Raw genomic sequence first — 15,823 nt, forward strand, 5'->3', positions numbered from 1 at the left:
TCACCAGTGCTTCTGATCAATTCACTATAAATCAGAGGTTCCCATGAATCCCTGCTTGATTTTTATTAATTTGCGAGAGCCACTCTAAGAACTCAGGAAACCATTTACTGACTAGAACACCGGTTTGTTATAAAAAGATGCAACTCCGGAACAGCCAGATAGAAGAGATACCAGGGCAAGTATGTGGGAAAGAGCACAGGGCCCCTGGGCCCTCTCTCTTTCCTGGTGCATGACTCTCCACAACCCCCCCCCCACCACAACCCTTCTCCCACCTCCCCCCCCACCACCCTTCTCCCACCTCCCCCCCCACCACCCTCCCCCCTCTCCCACCCCCCCCCCAGCACCTGTACCCATTCACTAACCCAGAAGCACTCTAACTCTGTCCTTTTGGGTTTTTATGGAGACTTCCTTATATAGGCATGACTGAATCGATCACTGGCCATCAGTGACTGACGCTGCCTCTAGACCCTCACACATCTCCAGAGGTAGGACTGCAAGTTCAACTCTCTAACCAAGGTTGGTCCACTGGCGACCAGCCTCCACTCTCAGCAGCTTTACAAAAGGCACTGGTGTTACCATAATTGCAGGTGTGGCTGCAAGGGGCACATCACCAGTAACAAGATTACCTTTATTACTCTTATCACCTAGGGTTTTAGGAGCTCTGTGCCAAAAATGGGAGGAAAAACCAAATATAGCTTTCTTATCGTACACCACATGACACAGACCCACAAAGTTTAAGCAGCTGAACAAGAAATCAATGCCGGACCTAGTTTCCAAACACATTTCCTCTCAATTTGGCAGAATATGCAAGAACATGAAAAGATTTTTAAGATTTTATTTATGTATTTACAGAGAAAGAGAGAATGCGAGCAGGGGGAGGGGCAGAGGGAGGAGGAGAGAACCTCAAGCAGATTCCACACTGAGCACAGAGCTCAATGTGGGGCTTAGTCTCATGACCCTGAGATCACGACCTGAGCTGAAATCAAGAGTCAGACGCTTAGCGGACTGAGCCACCCAGGTGCCCCAAACATGAAAACTTTAAATTAACTCATCATATTTAAAAATCCTATTAATATGCTACTGTTTCAGGAGCCGGTAACTGCACCCAGTAATCCAACCACAGGTTACTTCACCTGTTACAAGTATTCTAAGTTACGCTTTCAAAATCGGATAGAGCAATAAAGTAACACAAAGAGTAAACTTTTTCTAAAAAATTTATGATCACAGGATCCTAGGATCGAGTCCCACATCAGGCTTCTTGCTCAGTGGGGAGTCGGCTTCTCTCTCTGTCTGGGGCTTCCCCTCCTTATGCTGACAAAAATCTTTAGGAAAAACTCAGATTTTTTTAAAAGCTCGATATGAAAGATTTACGAGTTATATGTTAGCCAATGCAAGCAGCAAACCGGTATCTGTTAACATTATTGAAAACTTCATAAATCATACCTGTTAAAACAACAGAGGAGGCAACCCAGAGCTAAGTGGCATAAATCCACTTACCTAAAATGGTATTTATACCATTTACACCAGCAGCTCTCTGAGTGTGGTCTGCAGACCCCCAGTGGTCTCCCAGACCCTCTCAGAGGGGTTCATGAGGTCAGATTATTTTCATAAAAATACCGAGATGCCATTTGCCTTTTGTACTGTGTCGACATCTGCACTGACGGTAAAAAGTAATGGTGGGAGAGACTGCCAGAACCAGACTGGAATTATCCGTCCTTGTGCTCTTCCGTGCCAAGCCCCCACATTAAAACAGACGACGACAATGACAGGGGAGGAGGAGAAAGAGAAAAAAATGTTCACTCTAGAATGTTCTTAATCGAGTAAAAGGTTCTTAAATCAAATTCCTATATAATTGCCTCTTCAGCATCCATCTTTTTAGTGTTCGGTGTGATGAAACGAGAAGTACACAGAAAGTGCAGTTGCCGTAAATGAAGTCATGTCTGTCTCAAAGAAAAACACCTGTGTGATGGTTACTGTAAACCAAACCAGTCGCTTTTCTCGTGGAAAACTATTTTTACTTGAAAGAATAACGGAAAGACAAGTTATTCAGCTATTCCCTTTAGTTGAGTATTTGGGAAACATTTTCGTGAAAAGGAATGAAATAAATCTGAGACATTGGAAAAAAAACTGACGGTATTCATTGCTAATGATAAAATAGAAGCTTCGAGCAAAAAATGTAATTGTATAAAACTCAGGTCCATGAGAGGCTGCCTTGGCCTCACCTTGCAAGGGGCTGAGAAACGCAAACACACTAGAACCCAGCCCCCAGTTTGCGTAGTTCCAGCAGATTCCCAACACACAAAGGCTCTTCTGAGATCAGTGGCAATATTAAGCCATGTGATTTTTTAAGAATAGTGTCTACATGTGGATTGTGAACCAATATTTTTAAAAATATCAATATGTGATATGAGAAAATCATGCACGAATAAAAGATTCATTCACAGTGCAAGACGGAGCAATGCATTTCACAGTTGCAATACGGTAAGTTTATTGATACACTTCAGATTCCACATTGCAACTCTCTTTAATAAACAACCATGCAACCAGTTTTGGTGTCGTATCAAAGAATCTCCACGATTCACTGAACGGGCCATCAAAACACACGTCCCTCTTCCATGTGCAGACCTGTGTCATTTTCTTCATATCCACCAACCTAAACATACAGCAACAAATGGAAAGTATGCACAGAATTGGAAATGGTGGTCTACTAATCTAGGCACCAGAGAAATTTCCAATTTACCAAAGCTTTTGTTTTGGGAAACAAGTTATTTTTCATAGTAATGTTATTCTGGGGCACCCGGGTGGCTCAGGGATTTAGATGTCCGACCCTTGACCTCGACTCAGGTCAGGATCACAGGGCCCCACCTCGGGCTCTGCGCTGGGCGTGGAGCCTGCTTAAGATTCTCTCCCTCGTCTCTCTCTCTCAATCCACCTCTCTTTTAAAAAAAAAAAAAATGTTATTTCTGTTAACAAGTAACAAGTTTAATATTGTTATTTTATTTTTAAGTCATCTCTGCGCCCAGTGTGGGGCTGGGACTCACAACCCTGAGATCAAGAGTCACACGCTCTGTTGACTGACCCAACCAGACATCCCTAATACCGTTATTTTTAAACGAACTGAAATAATCCTTTTCATGACTCAGTTTTAATTTCTTTTTTTTTAAGATTTTATTTATTCATTTGACAGAGAGAGATCACAAGTAGGCAGAGAGGCAGGCAGAGAGAGAGGAAGAAGCAGGCTTCTGAGCAGAGAGCCCGATGCGAGGCTCGATCCCAGGACCCTGAGATCATGACCTGAGCCGAAGGCAGCGGCTTAACCCGCTGAGCCACCCAGGCGCCCCTCAGTTTTAATTTCTAACATGGTAAACATCAGCAAAATACATATAAATAAAATTCTTTGGAGTCCTTAATAATTTTTAAGAATTTAAAGATGTCCAGAGACCCTAAAAGTGGAAAGTACTATTCTATGCCAGGGAGAAGCACACATTTCCTGCAAAAGGCAGACAGTAACTATTTTAGCCTTTGTGGTCCCTATGGTCTCTGTCTCAACACAGGCAATACATATATGAGTTTGGTTATGACCTCGTTCCTATAATATTTACAGAGACAGAGAGGGCAGAGTTTGCTGAGCACCATTCTAAGCCATGATACTCTATCTGCTGGTCCCTTAAAGACCTAAAAGTAGCATATTTTCCAGTAACATTTTTATTATTTTTTAAATATTGAAAGGAAAGGAGTTTTTAAAAACAACTTCCACCGTTTAATGCAGACAGGTATGCAAAACAACTTATACAGGTTTTTAAACTACGCAGTTCCTAACCATACACAAAAATCACATTTTAATTTTGTCTATTCCAAGAATCTTAAAATCTGTGAGTACACCAAGAAAATTAAAACTAACTTAAAACCGGCAACATGGTAGCTGCTATGTGTAAGTAAATACGTTTTATACAACCAAACACAAAAAATCCTGGCTCTCAAGGAAAAAGGGGAAAATTATGAAAGATTAAAAACACCCCACATTTCACCAACCCAAGAGGGTTCAATTATTGCATAACACAAAACTCCTATTATCTCCTTTCTACAAATGGAAAGGAAAATACCAAAGCAAGAGAAAAAATAAAATTCCATTGAAGGAATCCTATAAAACTCTGAAGACTTAAAAGAGGGGAAAGGGTGCTTTATAACCCCCACGTAAAGACACCTGAGCTTTAAAGCCATTAGGAAAGTCTGCAAGGAGGCCTGGCACACTTGCCCGAAAGGGGCACTAATGACACAGGTCAGGGTTGTTCCCAGTCAGGGTTCTCGGCAAGAAGGCACACACGGTCTCATGCTCGATCACTCAGGTTCCCCCACCTGGAAGCATGGGTGTAATGAATGACATTCGCAAGCTAAGACCTCACCCTAGACTAGGCAAACCATCTACAGCAAATCAGTGCATCAAGACCCCAGGGTTTTCACTCAGACGGCCCTCAAGTAAAACCAGTGGCCTTTTTAGTGCTGTGCGCTCCCCCGCCTCTCAAAGTGGGACACTTCTTTCTGATGATGACTTTTTTCATCGTCTATGTTCTACCACCCACTATTAAAAAGTCTTGGATAATCTTCAAGATTATACCATTAACCATCAATGACCCTTTCCCCCCCCCTGTATTTTGGCACTCTCCTCTAACTGTTGGGAATAGGGGAGAATGGTAACTTCGTCTTCTCCTTGACCAAGTCTCAACTCCAGATCCATCCCAGCATTCCATCAGCATTCCCTTAAGTCTCCCTATTGGAAAAACCAATCTTGTATCTACATCAACATAATTTTCCATTCTTCTTGAGCTTTCATCCCCCATGAGATTTTCCTAGGGATGGAACCCATATCATCATGTGCCCTTAAAAAGTACATAACGAACCTCATTCAGAAGTCCTTCTTTGTGTGACCAGTTCCAACCCTCCAAGGGTTCCCTTTCCCTTCGAGGTCAGAATAACCTCATTAGTTTACCTATGGGGAGAGAGCACTACCTAATGAGAGCACAGATTTTGAAATGAGACAGACCAGCTCTGCCATACCAACTCCCTGGTCTTGGCCAGGCTATTTAATGAAATGAGATTAAATGCAATGACATAAGTAAAACACCTAAACTACAGCAGCCAATCAACAGATGACAGCTTTATTAACACTCTTCGACCTCATTTTCATCACTCTACTTCTCATTTCCTCCAATCTAGCAAACTTTTCGAGGTTCTATAATGAAAAGAATACAGGCTTTGGTCAGAGACCAGCCTCCTGACTACCACATACGACATGCTCAACTTACAAGGTATGAGACCTTGGGAAACCAATAAAATACCAATGTAAGTTATATATATGTGTGTGTACCTATATGTGATGTATAAACATGCAAATACAAATATATATACATATATATTTATACATACACACTTATATAATATATATGTAAATGTAAATACACATGTATTTTTATATAAGTATAAATATATAAATATATTTGTTATTTACATATAAATGTTAGTGAAAAATAACATTGAGGGCATACAATTTCCCAGACATTAAGTTAAAAACTCAAAGTGTATATAGAGAGAGATTTATAGATTTATATATAAATTATATTTGCTAGTGACAAATAACATTAATTGAGTGCATACAATTTCCCAGACATTAGGTTAAAAACTCATCATGCATGTTTTCATTTAATTCCTACACCAATCCTATAACATAAGCACTATGGTAATTTTAAAGACAAGGACACTGAATTTTAAGCAACTTAAGCCCACAGCTTAAACGGATTCTAATGCCAATATGTATGGATCTGATGCCCATTCCGCCAATCACACTACCCAATGCTGCCCCTCAACTCTCTTATTTAACCTTTCCCATTCGGTCTTCTGAGCTGAATGGAAATACTATAAGACTCACTTAGTTTTTGTGATGGCTAAATGAAATCAATCTAAAGCACTGGAAACACACCAGATGCTCAATGATTACCTCCCTGCTTCCCACAACCTCTCCTTTAATATCCTTGTTTTATCTTAAGCTGTTTCTTCATAAGGAAACTACCCACTCCATGTCCACAACCTCTAGGTTGCTCTTCGGTCCCCTGGTATCTTGCCTTCTCTGACTGACCACCCAAAACTTTAGGTAATTTCAGGAAACAATATTCCCAGGCTTCAATCCCTTGGTTTTGAACACTCAGGACTACACCACATCTTCGAAGACCATACCCTATTTATAGCCATAGATATTTCCAGAAAACTGTCACATCTTGCAAGGCAGCTAAAGATATTATTCCTTTATGTTCTGTAAATAAGGGACTCTGTTAGAAGTTTAAGAACGTGATTCAGACACTACTGAATCTTCTTATTAACAAAATGTCACCATAGCACTGACTAGAATTTATAGTTAGTAATTTCAAAATTTCACGAAAAGCCTAAAAATAAACCAGCCAACAAAACAACCCTTATTAAAATTATCTATCACTTCCTATTCAAATTAACACACACAGGGGCGCCTGCATGGCTGAGTCCATCATGCTTCTGCCTTCAGCTCAGGTCACGATCCCAGGATCTTGGAATCCAGCCCCGCATTACGCTCCCTGCTCAGCGGGGAGCCAACCTCTCCCTTTCCTTCTGCCCCTTCCCTGCTCACGCTCTCTCTCCCAAATAATAAAACTTTTAACAGAAAAAAAATTAACATACCCCAAAACAGAATAAACTTATGTTTATTAAAGAACTACATTTGACATCAAATTATAACAGTTACCAAAAATAGCCCTTTAGCAATAAAGCCTCTAATAGTAACACAGCTATGATTATCTGTATAGACATGGTAGGTAGCACAGGTAAAATATCCTAACAGTGACTGGAGTTAAAAACCAAACAGGGGCTGACATCACCAAGACGCTGGAACAGAGAAAAACCCAGGCCCTTGTTTCCTTGGAAGAAAGTAAACAACAATATAAAGACCGAATGGTCTCAGACAACTCCAGAAACCAGTTAAGCAGCTGTATCACCTAGGTGAGTACAAGCCAAAAAGAGCCACAGTGAACAGATAAAGAGTTCATTGCATTTCCCTACCTTAATCCCCTTCTCTCATGCAATGAAGCACAATTAAGGGGGAAAAAACAACCAATACCTAGTTTCTCTCTATGGGAGGGGAAGAGAAAAGAGGAACATGCATTCAATGATTTGGCATGCTAAGGGGATGCCCAAAGAACTAGGTTTCTCTCTTGCCTGGCTCTAATGCTCACAGGAAGGCAGCATCATTTGGATGCCAGGCTGGAGGCTGCTCAGAAGAAGGTCAAGCACTGGGGCATGCGACAGCATCAGGGAGACCTCATCATCACAGGCAGATGCCAAAGAGAGGAAAGAGACTATGTCAGCTTAAGGAGAAAACAGAAGTAAGCCTCAGAAACTACACACACAAGCCCAGAAAATATTCGTCCCCAGAAAGAGTTTGAGAGGTTCACAGGATCTTTAGCCAGGCTGATTAGTGAAGGTCTTAGACTCTGTGAAGCCATTCAGTTAAGACTAGAAGAGCTCACAGTCTTCTCATACACCCAACCCTCAACAAAAGATCAAAAGACCCACAGAGAAACAGGTAAAGATGGTTCAATCAAAGGAGCAAAATAAAGCACCACAAGAAATGGAAAGCTATGAATTACCTGATAAATAATTTAAAATAATCCTTCTAAAGATGCTCAGTGAGCTAAAAGACAACACAAATAGATACCTAAATGAAATCAGGGAAACAATGCATGAACAAAATAAGAAGATCAACACAAAAAATAGAAACTTCAATAAAAGGTAAACAAACTTTGGAGTTGAAGAATACAACATTAAACTGAAAAATTCACTAGACAGATCCAACTTCAGACTTGATCAAGCAGAACAACAACAACAACAACAAAATCAGCAAATTAGAAAACATCATGTGAAATTACTGAGTCAGAGGAATGAAGAAAAAAAAAATGCAGGAAAGTAGAGAGAGCCTATGAGCCATATAAGACACCACAAAAAGACTACATATGCATTACAGGAGACCCAGAAGGAGAGGTAGGAAAGAAATAGAGCACCTATTTAAAGAAACAATGGCTGAAATTTTTCCAAATTTGAGGAAAAAAAGGACATATATATTCAAGCAGCTAAATGAATTCCAATGAGGGTAAATGCAAAGAGACCCACACGTTATAACTATCAAAAATTACAGAAAAAAACAATCTTGAAAGCAGCAAGAGAAAAGGGACTCATCATGTAAAAAGGAACATATATCGAATGGATAAAGAAGATGTGGTATATATACACAATGGAATACTATGCAGCCATCAAAAGAAATCTTGCCATTTGCGACGATGTGGATGGAACTAGAGGGTATCATGCTTAGCGAAATAAGTCAATAGGAGAAAGACAACTATCATGTGATCTCCCTGATATGAGGGAGAGGAGATGCAACATGGGGGGTTAAGGGGGTAGGAGAAGAGTAAATGAAACAAGATGGGATTGGGAGGGAGACAAACCATAAGTGACTCTTAATCTCACAAAACAAACAGGGTTGATGGGGGGAGGGGGTGGGGGGGTGGGGTTATGGACATTGGGGAGGGTATGTGCTATGGTGAGTGCTGTGAAGTGTGTAAACCTGGCGATTCACAGACCTGTACCCCTGGGGATAAAAATATATTATATGTTTATAAAAAAAGAAAAAAAGATAGGATCAAAACCTTTAAAGTGGGAATAAAATGAAGTTAATAGTTAAAAAAAAAAAAGATTTTGTTTCTTTATTTGACAGAGACACAGCAAGAGAGAACTGTACCCCTGGGGATAAAAATATATGTTTATAAAAAATAAAATTTAAAAAAAAAGGAACATTTATTGACTAAAAGCCGATGTCTCTGTGGAAACTTTGCAGGTCAGAAGGCAGTGATATGGTATATTCAAATGCTTGAAAGAAAAGAACTGCCAACCAAGAATACTATATCTGTAAAGTTATCCTTTAAAGATGAAGGAGAAACTAAGACTTTCCCAGCCAGATAAGCAAGAGTCAACCATCAACAGATCTGCCCTCCAAAAAATACTAAAGGGAGGCTTTTAAGCTAAAACAACAACACAAAACCATACGAAAATATAAAGCTCTCTGGTAAAGGCAAATATTTGGGCAAATATAGAATCCTATGACATTGTAATGTTGGTATATAAATCATTTTTAAATTCTTTAATAGAATTTAAAAGGCAAAAGCATTAAAGTATACATCTATGGTAAGAGACACACGATATAAGAAGGTGCGATTTGTGAAACCAGTAACATAAAGTGGGGACATGGGGAGCAGAGATGAAAAGAAGTAGAGTTTTTGCATGCAATTAAAGTTATCAGATTAAAATAGATTGTTAAAGCCCGAACATGTTTTATGTAATCCCTATGGAAACCACACACACACACACACACACACACACACAAAATCTATAGAAAATACGCAAAAACCAATGTAAAGGGAATCAAAGCATGTGACTAAAAAAAAAAAAAAAACCTCATTAAAACACAAAGAAAAGGCAGTAGTAATAAAGGAAATGAGGAACAAAAAAATTATAAGACACAAAACAATTAAGAAAATGGGAATAAAAAACCTTCCTTTATCAGTAATTACTTTAAGCTTTGCGCAGTGGCAGTATCGTAGCCAATGAGGTTTATCCGAGGCGCGATTATTGCTAATCAGTAATTACTTTAAGTGTAGATGGATTAAACTTCCTAATCAAAAGACATAGAATTGCTGAATGGATTAAAGGGGAAACACACATACTCACACACAGACACACACCCAACCATATGCTGCCTACTAGAGACTCACTTTGGTAAAGATACACATAGGCTGAAAATGAAAGGATGGGAAAAAGATATTCCATGCAAACGCTAACCAAAAGAGAGCAGAGTGGCCATATTAATAGACAAAATAGACTAATTCAAAAACTAACAAAACACAAAACAGGACATTATATAATGACAAAAGGGTCCACTCACCAAGAGGTTTGACAGTTGTAAATATGTACACACCTGACATCAGAACTCCTAAATACATGAAGCAAACATTGGCAGAATTGAAGGGTGAAATAGACATCAACACAGTAATATTAGAAGACTTCAATGTCATTACAACAGAAATAGAGAGAATGACCAGACAGAAAGCCAAAGAGGAAACAGAGGACTTGAACAATACTATAAACCAAATGCACCGAACAGTCAGAGACCGAACAGTCTATTCAACAACAAAATACACATTTTTCTCAAGCACACATGGAACATTTTCCAGGACAGACCACATGTTAGACCACAAAACAAGTCTTAACAAATTTTAGAAGTCTGACTTCATACCAACTATCTTTTCTGACCTCAGTGGAATGAAACCAGAAATCAAAAACAGAAGGAAAAATAAAAATCCACAAATATGTGGAAATTAAGCAACACACACTTAAACAACAGGGGGCCAAAGAATAAATCACAAAAGAAATTAGAAAATATCTTCAGACAAATAAAAATGAATACACAACATATTAAATCTTATGGGATATAATGAAGACAGTGCGCTAAGAGAGAAGTCTATAGCTGAAAACACATTTAAAAAAAAAAACGAAAAATCTAAATTCAATAACCCAACTTTAAAACTCAAGAACTAGAAAAAGAACAATGTTAGCAAAGAAAGGAAATTATTAGAGCAGAGCTATGAGAAAGAGAGAACAGAAAATTAATGAAACAAAAGTTTTTTTCAAAGATCAATGAAATTAACAAACACTTAGCTAAGAATAAAAAATGACTGCAATAACTAAAATCAGAAATGAAAAAAAAGAGACATTATAACTGATGTCACAGAAATGAAAAGAATCCTAACAGACTATTAACAACTATATACCAACAAGTTTGATAACCTAGAATGGATAAATTCCTAGAAACATACAACCTACAAAGTGAACAACATAAATTTAAAATGTGAATAGACCAATATCTAATAAAGAGACTGAAACAGTGATCAAAAACCTCCCAGCAAATTAAAGCCCAGGCCCAGATGACTTCACTAGAGAATGCGACTAAACATTTAAAGAATTAACTGCAAAGCTCAAGCTCTTCTCCAAAATTGGAGAGCAAGAAACATTTCCAAGCTCATTCTGAAGCCAACATTACTCTGATAGCAAAGCCAAACAAAACACTACAAGAAAACTGTAGTCCAAAATCCCCGATGAGCAGCAATTTTAAAGTCCTTTAAAAAATACTAGCAAACCAAACTGAACAGCACAGCAAAAGGATTACACACTATTACCAAGTTGGATTTATCCTAGGGATGCAAGGATGGTTCAACTTATGAAAATGTGATCTACCATGTCAAATGAAGGAAGGACAAAACCACATGAGATCATCTCAATTCAAGCAGAAAAACCATTTGACTAAAACACCTTCCACAATTAAAACAATAAACAAGAAACAGAAGGAAACTGCCTCAATATCATAAAGAACATATATAAAAAGTTCACAGCTAACATCATACTCAATGCTCCAAAACTGAAAGCTTTTCTTCTAGAACAAAGCACTGACGCCCACTCTCACTACTTCCATTCAACATAACACTAGAAGGCACAATTGCTTTGCAATTTGGCAAGAAAAAATAAATAGAAGGCAGCCACATCAGGAAGCAAGAATGAAAATTAGCTCTATTCACAGACTACAGTACATGATCTTATATGCAAAAAACCCCGAAGATTGCACATACAAATTATTAGATTTGACTAAACAAATTCAGCGAAGTTGCAGGATACAAAATCGACACAAAAAAATCAACTGAGTTTTCAAACACACAACCATAAACAACCCTAAAAGGGCATTAAGAGAACACTCATATTGACAACAGCATCAAAAAGAATGATATACTTAGGAAAAAACTCAACCAGGAAGGTCAGAGATTGAAAAACTTTAAAAACACTGCTGAAAGAAATTAAAGAAGATGCAAATAAGTGCACAGATATCTGGGTTCACAGAATGGAAAACTTAAAATTGTTAAAATGTCCATAGCACCCAAAGCAATCTACAGATTCATTATATTCCTTATTAAAAATCCTAATTTTGGGGGGGAGGGGGGCAGAAACAGAAAAACTGCCCTATAATTCATATGGGATCTCAATGAGCTCTGAAAATCCGAAACAATATTAAAAAAAGAAGAAAAAAATTCAAGGCCTCACAATTCCTGATTTCAAAACATATTACAAAGTTACAGTAATCAAAACAATGTGGTACTGGCATAAAGACAGACATACAGACCAATGAAACAGAAATCAGAACCCAGGAAAAGAAATTCTCAGACACACAGTTGAATGATCTTCAACCAAGGTGCCAAGACTACTCAGTAGGGAAAAGACAATCTCTTCCATAAGTGGTGTTGGCAAAACTGAATATTTACATGCAAAAGAATTATGTTGGATACTTAACATACACCACATACAAAAATTAACATGAAATAAGACCAAAACATAAGATCTAAAACAATAGAACTCTTAAAAAGGAAACAGGGGGAAAGCTTCATGACATGGAATTTGGTAACGATTTCTTGAATATGACACGAAAGCACAGGCAACGAAAGTAAACAAAAATAAATGGCATTACATAAAATCTTTTAAAAACTTCTAAGAAACAAAATAAGCAATCAGGCGCACCTGGGTGGTTCAGTGGGTTAAGCCTCTGCCTACAGCTCAGGTCATGATCTCAGGGTCCTGGGATAGAGCTCTGCATCAGGCTCTCTGCTCAGCAGGGAGCCTGCTTCCCATGCCTTCCCCCCACCCCCCACCCCCCACCCCCACCTGCTGCTCTGCCTACTTGTGATTTCTCTCTCTCTCATTCTCTGTCAAATAAATAAGTAAATAAATCTTTTTTTTTTAAAGTAAGCAATCAACAGAATGAAAAGAAAACCTACAGAATGGACAAAAATATCTGCATATCATGTATCTGATAAAATGTAACCTTAATGCTTGTGCTTGCCTGCTCTCTCTCCCCCTCAAATAAATACAATTTTTTAAAAAAAAGTCATTCTTGTAATTAAACTCACAATTAAACACTCTGTCAGAGAGCAGGTACTAATACCACGGAATCAGATGATAAATTTGGGGTATAATAAATGGTTTCAACCATCGCTACCATTTTTAAATGACAACCCAATTGCTATACCGAAACAGACAATGCAGTAAACATCATCACACCCATTTATTCTGGACAGTTTTCTAACTGTGGGTAGACAGAGCTGCTACCCCACAATACTCCTGTGATCTCTCCCCTTCCAGGCATATGGGACCTGCCTGGACCAATAAAAAGAAAGAATCATGTTTATCACTCTCAGGAAGTCACATTTAAGAGCCACCCAGAGCAGCTTACATGTCCTCTTTCCCAAGCAGTCCGATGTCCAAGAGAACAGCGCCTCCATCAGCTCAAGTCTTGACAGAGGACAACACAGAGCTACATGCCCCCCAGTGTATACTGGACAGAGAGCTTGAGCTAGAAACGAACATCTGTGGTTCGAGTTGTTTGCTGCTAATCTATCCTGACATACTGGCCAGTTGCAAAAATCAATGGTACAATTTTTAAATAATATAAATCATTTAGTCTAAGAATTTACATTGTTATTTACCAAGTACTAATTAATACCGTGTGGTTCAACCCAGTAGTTTCTAAAAATAGAGTCTCCTGAAAACATCTGCAATGAATCTGGGTATTTATAAACATGATATCACATTTACTCACTTGACAACAGAAATCATGCCAACTGTCTAGTTTTGTCAGTTTCTCAGGCCCTAAAATAGGGCTATAAAAAATAAGCTTTCCAAAATTCAGTTTTTTTGAAGACTTTATTTTTTTGAGAGAGAGAGAGAGATGGCGAGAGAGGAGGGAGCGGAGGGAGCAGGAGGGAGCAGGAGAAGCACACTCTCCACTGAGCAGGGAACCTGGTGCAGGGCTGGATCTCAGGATCCTGGGATCACAACCTGAGCCGAAAGCAGACACTTAACCAACTGAGCCACCCAGGAGCCCACAAAAATCAATTCTTATTTGTAAAATATTATTTAGAATGTCAACATTAACTGTTATTTCCTAATGAGGGACAGCACTAAAGAGGTAACCTAAACGTCATACCCAGTGGTGGTTAATGCATTATTTACATACGCATTTTTTAAAGCTATCACAGATAGTGATAAAAGAAGATATGCAATTCAAAAGCATCGGCCATGTATAATACAAACAACTTTAGATTAAATTTGGTTTTCCTCCATAGGAATCGGTCCTTACACTCTTAAAGGGAATCCTCACTTTCTTGCACAGGAGTTCATGTTGCTAACATGCTCAGCTACTATAATGGTTTCCAAAACTGAAAACAAAAGGGAGTAAGTCCCTTAAAGAACAATTCAAAACCCTATTCTTACATGGAAAAATAGTAAATACTGTATTAACTAAAAGGGAATCTATTCTGTATTAGCCCTTCATAAATTACATGGTAGAGAATCTTGGCCTTGGAGTCTATTACACCCCAGGACAGCTTTGTATTTCATTGTTCATATACCTTTGAATGCTCACTTCCTCAACTACATCAATCTTTCAATTCCATTCATACTAGTTCTTGGAATCTACTGACCATACTTTGCAAATCCTTAATTTGTGTATCACAGCTCTGAAACGGATTACATTCATTTCCAGAGTGAAACAAATAAATGGAAAGGGGGGAAAGTTATCATTTCCAAAGTTTCCTGTGAAGATGGAACAAAAATTAAGTTGCCAAGGCAAGTGACATACCGGTCATTGTTCAAAACCATGGGAAACGTTTTCACAGGAGAGCCTTTCACAGAACTCTGCAACGCCTTCGAGTGCATTCACAGACACAATGTCTTACACGCACACACTCTGGAAAGATACATACAATGCGACGGAGAAAACTTACTCTACGGTTCATTTAGGTCAAAAATTTTTAGGATTAGAGGAATCTGACTGAAAAGTCTGACTAAAAAAACAAACAAAACAAAAAACAGTGTGTGCAGGAACAGAAAAAAAAAAATTAAATTCCACATGGACGCCAACTGTCGGTCACATCCCAGTCATACACTCTTGAGACAGGCCACACAAGGAAAGGCAAGAGACATACTCTGTGCACGTCGACACCACTCAAATGGTTCAAGTTTCACAGGTCTTTCCCCGAATGGCATCTTAGTGGAGTCCTTGGGCCTCCGTTTTGGAAGTCTCCACCCAGACTGCCCCCCTCCTCCACTTAATGTTTCCCAGCGCTTATCACAATCTGTGATGTGTACTTCATGTGTCTTGTATGTTGTTCAGTCCTTCCTAGTCAAACACAAGCCACAAGAGGGTAGGCTTACACTATGCTGCTCACTGCTGTGTGCCTACTGGTTGAATGAATGACAGAATGAATGCGTGAACACTGGAATCTCCACCAATTTCAGCTATGATCCTATCATACAAGATGTTCTATGTCTTATCCCGGGTCCTGGTTGTCCTGCCCAGAGGAGGAAGACTTGCTAATCCCACTGATCGTAATGTACAACACTTAGTAGACCAAAGGTAGAGGAGGCAACTTCCCTAACTAATTAAAGACATTAAAGGCTGCTATCTATGTCCAGTGCCCTTTGGCATTTCCAGCTTCCTGCTCTCCCCATCACCAGTCAGCCTGTCTCCTTGGCACTCTCTGCATCACACCTGTGCTCGTCACACACCTTTCTCCCACGCCCATCCACGGATCTGGGCCTTTGCACAGTTCAAGGGCCTTGGAGGGCCAGCTCCTCTGTAATCACCGTTTTTTCC

The 15,823-nt window shown here is 39.0% G+C and overlaps 1 protein-coding gene and 1 non-coding gene across 2 annotated transcripts in view; one reads left to right on the forward strand and one right to left on the reverse strand.

Annotated features, from left to right (window-relative positions):
• Nucleotides 1-15,823, reverse strand: part of MPP7 (MAGUK p55 scaffold protein 7) — a 285,707-nt gene that overhangs the window by 215,246 nt on the left and 54,638 nt on the right.
• LOC125108029 (U4 spliceosomal RNA) lies at nucleotides 9,646-9,786 on the forward strand. The gene has a single exon (XR_007129737.1). It is a non-coding gene; the product is annotated as a U4 spliceosomal RNA (small nuclear RNA).

Source organism: Lutra lutra, chromosome 8 (genome assembly GCF_902655055.1).
Source record: "Lutra lutra chromosome 8, mLutLut1.2, whole genome shotgun sequence".
NCBI lineage: Eukaryota > Metazoa > Chordata > Mammalia > Carnivora > Mustelidae > Lutra > Lutra lutra.